Here is a 13,089-nt window from a genome sequence, read left to right on the forward strand (position 1 = left end):
AGTGCGATGCTCTTATCAACTGAGCTACGGCGGCGCCGTTTTCTCATCTACGTTCTGGGCTACTTAGGATTACCTACTGTAATTATTTATATGTGTGTAGTAAGAAGAAGAACGGCATTTGAAAGTCCCATTGCCATCACGTGTCGCGCGGGCAATGTGGCTAGGCGTAGAACTCACGGTCGCGAGCCATTTCAAGCGCGCCGCTCCGAGGGGCATTTGACGTTCATGTGAATGAAATTCGAAACACCGGCAGCGTTTATCAGCGCACAATGTTCAACGGTACTGGAGGATTGAGAGCCTCTAACGTGAGACGCGTCACGAATGAATAAGAAGTTATTACAGCCACGCGCGCTGGAATTTTCGTACGCTGTCGCGAGTTTTCCTGTCGACGTGACGGTTTTCTCTGCAGGCAAAAACACGAGTCACACACGTCATTGATTAATGACGGCACTTGACAGGGGATAAATTGTGTCCCCTGCCGCCAAATGCAGGCTTGTCGTCGAAAAGTTGTCATCCTGAACGCGCCTAAAAGACCAAAATGTGGAGGCAAAAGGAGGCACCACACAAATGCCTAGCGTTCAGTGACACCTCGGAGTCGAAATTCTCATCTCAGATACAGCGCAAGGGCTTCCACCTTGAGCCATCTTTTGGCATTTGCAGCCTGCCTACAGACCGGAGCATGCTCGGCTATGGCATTTGCGCAACACACAAAATGGCCCCACGTGACATAGGGTTATTGCTGGAGGCGCATGTGGACAGTGAAGTATGCGTTGCACGTTTGCAAGAGGTTATAGTCGCCATGCCGCAATGGAAATTCTGCGCTTAAGATTGATAGTGTATGAACACTGTTCGGTTGTTAACTTTAACTGTTAACTCTAACAAATTAACTCTGCTTTAGTCATGACATTACTTTTTTTCCATTTCTATCATTCTCAGGTTCTTAGTTACATGACAAGGAGCTTCATGCACAAGCATCTCCATCAAAGCGCAAAAAAAGTACACAATAGTACCGAATAAAGATTTTCGCGACCTTCCACTGTGGATGTGGATAATGGCTGACGGCAAATACTTTACATAAGTATATATATATATATATATATATATATATATATATATATATATATATATATATATATATATATATAGTCATATAATGAGAAGCCAACAAACACTGACACCAAGTACAACATAGGGGAAATTGCATGTGCTTAATAAATGAAATAAAGTAATGATAAATTAATGGAAATTAAAGTGGATGAAAAAACAACTTGCCGCAGGTGGGAACCGAACCCACAACCTTCGCATGTTGCGTGCGATGCTCTACCAATTGAGCTACCGCGGCGGCGTTTCCCCATCCACTTTCTTGGGTATTTATGTGTACTAGTAGAACCCTGGGAGTGTTAGCCAGCGCCCCCACTCACAGACCTAGGCGGCGGACGTGGAACGTCTTTTTTGCCGCAGGCGTCACGAGAACGTGATCTTTTTCGGGTGAAGGCAACTGGTCAATAAACCCACATATGCTACCTGAAGGCATCAGTGTTGCCGGATTCGAGACCCTCGTTAAGTAACAAACGAGAAGAAAGGGGGTTAACCGAGGGACCCGATATTTATTAGTCATATAATGAGAAGCCAGCAAACACTGACACCAAGTACAACATAGGGGAAATTGCATGTGCTTAATAAATGAAATAAAGTAATGATAAATTAATGGAAATTAAAGTGGATGAAAAAACAACTTGCCGCAGGTGGGAACCGAACCCACAACCTTCGCATGTCGCGCATCGCATAGAGCATCGCACGCGACATGCGAAGGTTGTGGGTTCGGTTCCCACCTGCGGCAAGTTGTTTTTTCAGCCACTTTAATTTCCATTAATTTATCATTACTTTATTTCATTTATTAAGCACATGCAATTTCCCCTATGTTGTACTTGGTGTCAGTGTTTGTTGGCTTCTCATTATATGACTAATAAATACCGGGTCCCTCGGTGAACCCCCTTCCTTCTCGTTTATATATATATATATATATATATATATATATATATATATATATATATATATATATATATATATATTACCCCCCACACATCGCTCACACGACTGCGAGGCAGCAAGATTCAGCGGTGCCCTGCAATAGGGGCGCCGACCTTCTGAAGCGGCCAGGACTCAAGACATGACGACACCGGCCCACCGCCAATCTCTCTGAGATATAGAGCAATAAAGCTTTTCCGTTCCATTCCATTCCCGGCGGAGCCCGACCACCGATCAGCGAACACAGACCAACCACGAAAACGGGGGAAAGAGTCAATGAAAGCTATTCGCTGTAAGAACAGTGCTCCGCACACTATCCGCGGGACAAAGCATCCCCCCCTGCCCCCCCCCATCCCCGCCAACCCAACTTATGCGATCCCTCCGGATCGCTGACTGCCCACCCGCTTGTTGGCGAGGAGACGAAATTGCTCCTGTACGCGCGGTCGACGACACACAGCAGCGGGCGGCGACAGCTAATAAATTGCGGGAGGAAAAGCGATCGCGACAGCCGGGCGCATTCTTTGCGACTGCATGCCGGCGGCAGACAAGACGCCAAAGTAGTCGTATACAACGGAACGCGTACACTGGAGCTACACGAGACGGCGCTGATAAATTCCGCTGCCTGGTTGACGGTGTGCCGCATGTACACACGCACAGCCCCGAGATATATCTGTACGGTTTGTGCTATACACTACGGCTTGCCTTGAAGACGACAGCCTACGTCAATTGTCGAGCGGATGTTGGGAAGCCCCCGAAAGGAACGCGAATGAGAGTAGCACACCGAGTACAAGTCCAAGAATGTAGACACTGCAATGGAACAGTCGTGATAAAGCAGTTACCTCGCTAGCGCGATTATTAAGAGAATTAAGCGTGATCAAGAGCGGCTACAATTCGCCGAGTACAGTCCTATATATAGGGCTTCTATAGTGACTCGAGGGCATCTTGCTGCCATCTTGTGGTTCAATAACAAAAACTATCAACGCGATAGCGTTAAGGGCCCCGTGTCGCAGAAAATTCGGCGTCGATGTCGGTGCCGGTGGCGATGTCCGCATGAGAAAAAATCTTCCCGAATAACGCACCCCGATCCACGCACGCCCTACGCGTGGCGCATAGGCGTTACTGAACTAACTGAATTTCTCAAAGTAAAATACGTCAGAAGAATAGTAAAATACGACTTACGCACAACCTACAGACATGATATCGTCTGATTTTAATTTGAAAATACGAGCGAACATAATTGTATTACGTGGAAAATCAGACACAAGTCACTTTTCCTGCTGCCGTTTGAGGTCTGTCTTAATAGGAGTAGCTCGCCCCGCTCGGTTCCTTGCAACACCATCCAGATGGCGCTCGTCTCCGCGCATCCGCGGCAGCGGCGGCGCCCGCCGTAGAGGGGAACAAAAAAAGAACCAGAAAGCTCGCCTTCGTGTATAGCGTTCGCTGCCAGCGTTTCCATGAAAACATTACGCTTACATAAGCTGCAGTTGTAGGGAAGCATGAGAAGCAGTCAGGGATCTTTTAATGCTTTCACGTTCCAATTTTAAATGGGAATCTTACGCGCCCTCCCAATTTTTCTTCTTTAAAAACTGTTTTCCTTGTGCCACTTCGACTCATCTACGTACTTTCTTACCAGGCGTCGGAGAAAATATGCATCGAACGTCACCTTTCACTTCGCAGAACTATAGATAGCATCGACTGCGACGGAACACATTTGCCATGAGTCACTAGAGACAAAATTCCTTATGGACGTTTGTTTCCTCTTCTGTGACAAAATGGCACGCATTTGTAAACAAACCAACGAAGAAGACGAAAGTGGCAGTCTGGTTTCACAATGTCGCCCTCATTAATAGATGACAGTATTAAAGCGTAAGGGTTTCTTGGCTCATTACTCAGTTTCCCTTCATTGGCTCCGTCCGCAGCGAGGCTCACACCCGCCACGGGAGATCGGCCAAGAACCACGCGGTCTTACAAGCTTTGTAAAGCGTCAGCTTCTCTAGAGGTGAACGACATAAGTGAGAGACGCGAGGAAGACGCCGGAAGGTGCAGCCATTGGCGAAAACACCACGCGCGCTTCCGCGAATGCGGCGTCGGCAGTGCCTGCGCCTCGCTTGGCGACCTGCTGCGCAAGCGTCCTTTCGTTCCTATATATCACTATCATCATCCAGGGTGTGCTTAGAAAGCCGGTGAACTGTCGAGCATTGGAGAGGAGCGTAGTAGTTTAAAAAGAGAACGCTGTAAAACGTATTTTACACCGAAATGTCATCGAGAAAGCAGGACCTTGAGACCCCCAAGCGATTCGGCGAGGTGAATATCCATAGCCAGAACGCCTAGCCTGCACCGTAGCCCTTAAATCTTCAACATTCGCGTTACACAGTCGTAGCCGTCCATGTGAGCTTGTGTCTCCATAACACGAATGCTGTTGGACACACCGTAGTGGAGTGATCACGACTAACTTTGATGACACGACCTGCGGGATCTTTAAAGTGCACCCAAAGCCTCCGTCTTCAACTCTTCGCACCACTATCGCCACAGCGCCACCAACGAGTCGTGGTGTAGAGTCTGTGACCTTTTCCTCAGATGACTGCGCTCGGCGACGGTTCCACGGTAAAGGCTAGGTAGAGTGCAGCCATATGGGAAGGCGCGGAAGACATGAAAAGACGCTGACTGGTCTGAGGGGATATGCAATTGATACATGCCATCAGTTCACCGGTGTGGGAAATTTTGAAACTCTCCTTCACAGAAGCTGGTTTGATTTGGCCATTCCTGCTTTCCTCTCCCCTCTTTTTCGTCCAAAGCTTCGATTGTTGGATTCAGCTAGGAAATTACCACACCATCTAGGATTTCCTTATGAATTCCAAGTGCTTCATTTCACGTTGCTCGATTCCTTTTACTTTCCTTGCTTGCGTCGTCCGCGGTATGAAGAGCGTGCAAGTTTTTTACACTTTGTCCAAGGTTCGTGCTTTTTATTAATTGTGCGACGTCGTTTTTATCAAAGGAACGCCTCGTATTAGAGTGGGTTATCCTGATCCTCGGCCAATTTCCCGTAACGGGTCAGGGCCACTGCCTCAACAAAAGCCGAAGACGAAGGCGACGAAGTACAGCCACGAGCTGATCGTGACACAGGCTTTTGCTCCGACCTCCGGCAGCATCCGTGGAAGAGAAAAACCAGCCAGCTGGCAAAGCGTGAGCGGGCAGTTCCAGCCAAGCAATGGTCCTCGAAAGCACCATCATCTGCGTTGACAACAGCGAGTACATGCGCAACGGGGACTTCATTCCGACGCGCCTTCAAGCGCAGCACGATGCCGTCGGCGTCGTCTGCCAATCCAAAACGCAGTCAAATCCGGAGAACAACGTCGGCTTGCTGACGCTGGGCGGTCCCCACGTCTTGAACACCCTCACCACAGACGTCGCGCGCCTGCTGTCCAAGCTCCACGAAGTGCAGCCGAAAGGGAGCATCAACTTCATCACCGGCGTGCGGGTCGCCCACCTGGTGCTCAAGCATCGCCAGGGCAAGAATCACAGAATGCGCATCGTGGTCTTTGTCGGCAGCCCCATCGAGACCGAGACCAAGGACCTCGTCGCCCTCGCCAAGAGTCTCAAGAAGGAGAAAGTGAGCGTGGACGTCGTCAACTTCGGGGAGGCCGACGCAAACACGGAGAAGCTGGCGACCTTCATCAGCACGCTGAACGGCGAAGAGGGCAGCGGTTCCCACCTGGTCACGGTGACGACCGGCCGCGAAACCCACCTCTCCGACGCGCTCGTCAGCTCCGCGGTGGTCCAGGGCGAAGACGGCGTCGTCTCCTCTGGTTCCGGAGGCTTCGAGTTCGGCATCGACCCGAACGAGGACCCCGAGCTCGTCCTGGCACTGCGAGTTTCCATGGAAGAGCAGCGCCAACGCCAGGAGAGCGAGGCCAGACGTGCTGCAGCCGACGCGGCGCCCGGGAAGCAGAGCGAGGCTCCCCCCACGGATACCGACGTGCCGCCGGCATCCAGCGAGGAACGGCTCCTGGAGCGAGCGATGGCCATGTCGATGGAAACGGAACCGCCTCCACCCGCAGCAAAGGCAACTCCTTCCAGCAGCTTTCCGGACTTCGCTGCCATGACTGAGGAAGAGCAGATCGCATTCGCCATGCAAATGTCCATCCAGCAGGCCAAGTCTTCCGAGAACACTGCTGGGGAGCAGTCGGCCGCGACTGCTCCTGCAGACGGTAAGAAGGAGGAACCAAAGAAGGAAGAGCAGGAGAACAAGGAAGAGACGGATAAAAAAGAGCAGTCGGCCGCGACTGCTCCTGCAGACGGTAAGAAGGAGGAACCAAAGAAGGAAGAGCAGGAGAACAAGGAAGAGACGGATAAAAAAGAGCAGTCGGCCGCGACTGCTCCTGCAGACGGTAAGAAGGAGGAACCAAAGAAGGAAGAGCAGGCGAACAAGGAAGAGACGGATAAAAAAGACGGGACAGATAAAAATGAAGAGGCGGACAAAAAAGACGCGGAAAAGAAGTAAATGTCCGAGGAAGCCAAGAAGTGAAGACGGACCCAAGACCACAAGAAAGCTGCCTTCTTGTGCTCCTTCCGTCCGTCTTCCCGCAACCTTACCTCGTGAGAATGTCGTGCGGTAACGTCAGCAGGGGAGCATCCGGCAAGTGCGAGCCCTTGCTGCTGTTCCTGTTTATATCTAGTCGAGACGATCGAAAGGCGCGTTGATCGGCAGCTGACTGACTAATGTGACCATGGCCTGCCAGAAAACCTCCTCATTTCTGTCTTCTTTGTCCAAGTGAATCAGTAATAAAGTCAACTAGTGCTTCAATGCCGGATTGTTGGTATGGCATCCTGCACTACGATAGCAGCGCATATAGACGAAGACACAAGAAGGCACACGAAAGACGCAGACACGCAGACGCAGACAACACATTTTATTTCCGGGTATCATGCCTTACGCCCTCTGCCTCGCGCCTCAGAACGCACGTGCATTAAAGGGACACTAAAGGTCAATATTAAGTCAACGTGGACTGTTGAAATACCGTCCCAGAAACCTAGAAACGCTTGTTTCATGTGAAGAAGAGACATTTTAAGAGAAAATGCGTTCTGAAGCGGCCGCGTACTTCTAGCGAAGTTCAAGTCGCCCGCCCTCCAATCGAGTGGTGACGTCATGGTCTCATAGTGACGTTGCGCCGTCGGTGAGTAAAATGGCGCCCGCAGACGGCGCTACGGCTTTTCTGCGCAAAACGCAAACGCGCGGCCAGGAACAGAGCCAAGACAGAGCCGACAACAGCGCGAAAGCGGAACTATGGTGTCTAGCGGAAGGAAAGCGCGCGTCGATAAGCTGGTTCTTTATTTTATGACGCCAACTTTGACGCTCGTTGCAATGGACGACCCTGACAAGGACATATTGCCTCGCGATGCTGGGCTCGACTTCAGCGATTTAAGCACTGACGAACGTGACCTCCTGCTGAGGGCTCGGGCTGCCGGCGTCGTTGCGTACTACTACGACGGCAGTTGTATGTCATGGCTGTGCATATTCGCACATTTGTAGCTTTTCCTTCGTGAAAACCAAATGCCGCACTCACCGTCCCGTCTTCAGCATGCAGTTATTCTTGCGCTTCGGAGAATGCAGGCAAGACCGACGGAACAGCGCTACGGGAAAGCATTGCTTTGAAAGGCACTCCACACGACTTCAGTAAGTCGGCGTTGAACTCGTAATCCTCTGGACGAAAGTGCAGCGAGCACACTATGCGATTTTTTGGCTCTTTGCCAACGCGCTGTGGCACAGCTACGGCATTTAACCACTTCGAACGGAGAGGATCACTCGTTGGCACACAGTGATAAGTAACGTTGGATTCGCCGCTGCAACTGCCCTTGGCCAAGTTTCGCGGACCGTTGGCGCATCCCACGACATCACATGGACGTGGCGTTCTCGCTGCTTGTTCCAAATGAAAGTTTCGCGAGCCAGCAGAACCAGCGCAGCACGACGCGATAACGAAACAACTGAAACTCCAAAGCGCGTGCAGCGCAGTGTCGAGCGAAAACGAAACCTTTCGACCACCTGTACTACTGAAGGTTAACGTCAAAATGTTGTTTTTTCTTAGAATCGAACAGAAGTAGACAAGTAGCATTTTCTTCCGTCTTATAACCTAATGAAATGATCTTTTTAATACGAGTAGTTGAGTACTAGTGACATAAGTTATGATGAGGAGTGCCTTCGTTATCGGGCTAGTACCGGAATGTCCCTGGGGGAGTCTCAAATCGTGTCGTGCATTTACATCAATTTCTCTGTTACTAAAGCTCTGTTCGCGATTATATTGACGCCTTAGCCGTTCTACAGCATTGCTTTATCACTCTAACTTGACTGCATAGTAACCTTTAGTGTCCCTTTAATGTAATCACGTATTCCAAAGACAGAAAAAGAACCAACAATATATCTAACAATAAACCTAACAAACACCACATGCAGAATGCTGGCACTGATAGTTTCAGTTCATGAGCAGAAATTCTACTTCTTTATTTGACAGTGTGACAGAACCCTTGCTAGCGCATACACTGCATTCCCTGGCCATCCAATCTGCTTCTATAACCAGACCAGTTAGCTCGCACTTGTTTCTGCCTAGGATTAAAGTATTTTCAAAACGTTGACAAGACATTGTTGACAACAGTGAGAAGAGAAAGCTTGCTGTACTCCCATACATTCAATGCCTTTCGTATAAACTAAAGAAAATAGCACATCGTGCTGGCATAAATGTGGCCTTTCCTGCACCGAATAAAATAGGCAGGCTTTGCAGGACAACAAGTCCAGAATAAGTGAATCAAGCAGTATGTGATAAAAAGCGCACTAACAGGTATGTCGGATGCCGCGCGTGCGTTATATATAGCATTCCAATAAGTTGCGGAAAAGGCTACCTAGGCCAGACTGGCAGATGACTGAATGACACACTGTGTGAACACGGTAACAAACGGGAGAAAAAACGACACCGGACGGTGTCGTATTCTCATCGCCAAATATGTGACTGCAGTCGTCGTTATTCTTTTTTATTCCACGAAAAAGAAGGGAATTCATTTAAATTTTCATTTCATGATAAATTTTCATTTTATTATTCTAGGCAGAAACAAGTGCGAGTTAACTGGCCTGATTATAGAAGCAAACTGGATCGCCAGGGAAGGTGATGCATGCGTTAGTTAGCAAGACTTCTATCACACTGTCAAATACAGAATGAAACTATCACATCAATAAAGTGAAACTATCAAGCCAGCATTCGAAAGCGGTGTTTGTTATATTTATTGCTACATTCATTAACGTTTTTTTTTTCCTTGGAATATGTGATTATGCTAATGTACGTGTTTTCTAACGCCCGAGACGGTGGGCATAAGTAAAGCATGATTCCCGGAAATCAGACATATTGCTGGGAGTATCTCTTTCGTGTGCCTACGTGTATTCTCGTCTATGTGCGCTACAATCGTATTCGAGCAACAAAGTGCTCGCTTCACACATCGCTTGTTTACCGGCGGCACCAAGATATGCTTCTTCGGGAAATAATATTGAATAGCTCGCTTGGCAGACCTCTCGACATTTGCCCTGTCACTCGGCGACCTGGGCCACTCTCCGTGCCCGTTCCAGTGCTGTTAATGTACAGAAATTACATATATGCAGAATTAACGGACATAGTGAACAGTGACCCTGAATTTCTCACTGAGAATGGACGCCCCTGCATGTACTGGCGCCCGTGAGAGTCGTAATGCCGTGACATTCGGCATCGAAATTGACACCGCGTCGTCGTCGTCGTCGTCGTCGTTGTTGTTGTTGTTATTGTTGTTGTTGTTATTGTTGTTGTTTCATTCCTACGGCCGTATGTCTGGGGTCCTGCCGTAGCAGCTTGTCAGACAGAGTTGAGTCACCCCTTTCTAAAGCATTATACACACGGACGGTCCTTGCACCACCAGCGACGTCTCACGGTTGAATTTCAATTGTCGGGAGCGAAAGAAGGCGACATCACAAGGCAAAGCCGCCACGAGGCAATGAGAAAGATCCTTGTTAGCCGGTGATAAATGTGGCACCTCCTGCGGTCGCCTCCGAGACAGACGAGGACGCAGTGGAAGCGGAATTTCGCAGCACCAAGGACGATGCTTATTTGCGGCAAAGTTGCGTGCAGCAAGTTCTGACGCTGAGGAAGCCGCGAAAGACTTCGCTCCGATATGTAGCTGTAGCGGCCTTGTGAGATATTTACGTAAACTCAACGTAGTTTTGTACCCACCCTTTCCTGAATATTTATAGGTTCGCACAACACAGAAAAACTCTATGGCACTTTGCGTGATGTCCCTTTTTTTTTTATTTGACGCGCGCGCTTTGCAAGTACGATTTGACGATTCAGTACGAGCGAGCCCAAGTACCCAGTCGAACCAATCCTTTCCGTTGCTGCCAGCTTGACGTTGCAGAACGACTTTAGCTCATACCTCAGGTTTCATGGGTGGCTAAAGACTTTAGCCTAAAGCGGCAGTGGCTGCAAACTCGTTTTTATTATGGGAACACGGCTCAACCGACCAATGAAACGATCTTGTCAGTCGGTCACACAAGACGGAGTGGAATCAACTAACATTTTCGCGTCGCTACAACTTCTTTCCGCACCACCTTGACAGACGTCTGGATCGCGGACTGGCGCGATCCAGACGTCTCCAGCGAGCGCGAGGTTTAACATTCTTCTACCTCCGGCCACGCTGCACTCTACTGTTCGGACACGCGTATAGTCTTCGGATGGAAGTGGTCCTTGCGCACGAATGTGCGTCGAAAGTTCAATGTTCCCACGAGCCAGTTATCGCGGGCTTGTCGGGGGCGCCACATAGGCTACTCTCTCTCTCTCTCTCTCTCTTCGTCTAGAGCCACTTCCTTCTATATATTTACCCGCCCCCCCTCCCCAGTCGTTATCGCCGACTAACCCTTTCACCCCTACCAATCACCGTGCTAGGCAGGCACGCGGCAGGGTGCCCGAGGGTTAACGACATCCATTACGCAAAGATTCCAGGAAAGTGCGTGGCGCATTGACTTGGCACATTTCCTCTCCGCTAGACTTGTTTTCGCGTATTCGTATACACAAACGAAGCGGGCGCATAGGCGCTGGTTGCGCAAGTAAGTGGCCCAGCACGGCCGGCGCGACTCGCTTGGCCTCCGACCCGAGCGTTCGTGAATGAGCGGAGGAATTCGGGAATGGAACGGAGAGGGAAGCCAGACGATCGTCGGGATTAGATGACCAAGCCCTTGCGACGTGGTGCGAGACGATGCGAGACGCGCGAGAGAGCGCGATATTCATCGAAAGTTTGGCAACGAGCTCGTGATCACCGTATCGGGCACTCGCGCCCTGCCTGCCGAACGAGGGAGTCAGGCTCTCCCCGAGCAACCTTTGCACTTATTGGCCGCTATAAGCAGATGTGAGCCGCTTAGAACCTGAGAGGTGTGGCGCGCGTATGACGTAAACTGTACACTTTCCTTCCGGGGCTCTGACTGCGTTATATTATTCATTAACTTGGGCAGCGAAAGGAGGCTACTATCTTCTCTTATCATTTAGTACTCCAGGGAGCATGTGTCTTGTATCAGGCACACTTGCACCTTATTTTAGCGCTTGTTAATCGTATGCGTAAAAAGAAAATGTTAGGTGGGATTATTTTCCTGCGAGAAAGAGACAGAGAAAATAAACTTTATTTTTACCGAGCACGGGGAGGAGTAGAATAGTTATCATATTTACCTTTTCGAAAAATGATGCATGGTTGTTTTGACTAGGAAGTCAGAGCTTGAATTAACAAAGTAACTGTCATGCCATGCTATGTGGGAAACCAGCAGCTTCGCATATATGAAAGTTCATATTCTGCAGGGTCAATTTGCTTTTACTCATTGCAGAAGGTGCCTAGTTCATTTTTTTACTGCGTATTTTAGGCTCGAGAATGATTGGTTATTATGTCAGTGTGCGTGCAGAACCCTCCTCATATTTGATTGTTACGTACGATTTATTTATTTGTTTATTTATTTATTTATTTATTTATTTACTTATTTATTTATTTATTTATTTATTTGCTTTTTTTGTGCAAGCAAGCTGGTCTATTGTACGCTTTAACTGGCGCTGAGGCCTCCACATGTTTTGCTCAGTTCCTTTACACTACCTCACACTAATGTCGAGTGCTACAAAATATTGTACAGTAATGAGTAAGGGCACTTGCTGAGGCGATGTTCGAAATTAAGAAATTAGACTGCTAGTCAAGCCATAGGTTCGGTCGAAGTTCAGTCTGTAATCAGATGCGCGCTCCTCTCTGAGTGAAAACTCCACAGGACAAGGATTGTTCATTATAATGTCTACATATGCTGTTGAAACGCCGATGGATAAAATTAACCCGCGGCGGGAAAAATAAGGTTGCACTTGGTATTAATCAAACACTCATGAACACCTGGCGTTGTTTAAAAGATCGTTAAAAAAATACTAGACGAGGGATGGGAAAATTAGACCACCGGACAGGAGATTGTGTGTCTTCGCTACAGCTGTCATTTAAAAATTATGTTGCCGAGTCGACCAAAGCGCACATATTGTTTAGTTTTATTGTAGAAGTGCTAAGAGCACTGTAGGCTAGTTTCGACCATACCTCGAGCGGAAGTTTTTTTTTTTTTTCCTGACTTCCCATTCTGTAAAAAATTGACAGATTGGACAAGTAGTTAAATTGCAAGTCATTGCAGACTGTGCAAGGTGTTGCTAGTATAATTCCAACCAACGTGTTTAACATAGTGTAAATGAACTGTCGATCAAATTCATCCATTTCTATAGGCCCGGTAAGAAAAGCGTTAAAGCATCGTCATTAAAACTTCTTTCTAGGCGAGTTGGTGCATACCTGATATGAAAATTATAACATCGCTAACACATGCATCCACAAAGGTACAAGGACGACACACAAGCGCTGACTGTCAACTAAATTTTGTTGATGGAAGACGGTACCTTATGACCCGCCGTGGTTGCTCAGTGGCTATGGTGTTGGGCTGCTGAGCACGAGGTCACGGGATCGAATCACGGCCACGGCGGCCGCACTTCGATGGAGGCGAAA

The 13,089-nt window shown here is 48.6% G+C and overlaps 1 non-coding gene and 1 pseudogene across 1 annotated transcript; one reads left to right on the plus strand and one right to left on the minus strand.

Moving 5' to 3' along the window:
* Positions 1-1,269: 1,269 nt before the first annotated feature.
* TRNAL-CAA (transfer RNA leucine (anticodon CAA)) lies at positions 1,270-1,342 on the minus strand. The gene has a single exon. It is a non-coding gene; the product is annotated as a tRNA-Leu (tRNA).
* A 3,750-nt stretch (positions 1,343-5,092) lies between these two features.
* LOC135906875 (26S proteasome non-ATPase regulatory subunit 4 pseudogene) lies at positions 5,093-6,832 on the plus strand (annotated as a pseudogene).
* The last annotated feature ends 6,257 nt before the right edge of the window (positions 6,833-13,089 follow it).

Source organism: Dermacentor albipictus, chromosome 5 (assembly GCF_038994185.2).
Source record: "Dermacentor albipictus isolate Rhodes 1998 colony chromosome 5, USDA_Dalb.pri_finalv2, whole genome shotgun sequence".
In the NCBI taxonomy this organism is placed as follows: Eukaryota; Metazoa; Arthropoda; class Arachnida; order Ixodida; family Ixodidae; genus Dermacentor; species Dermacentor albipictus.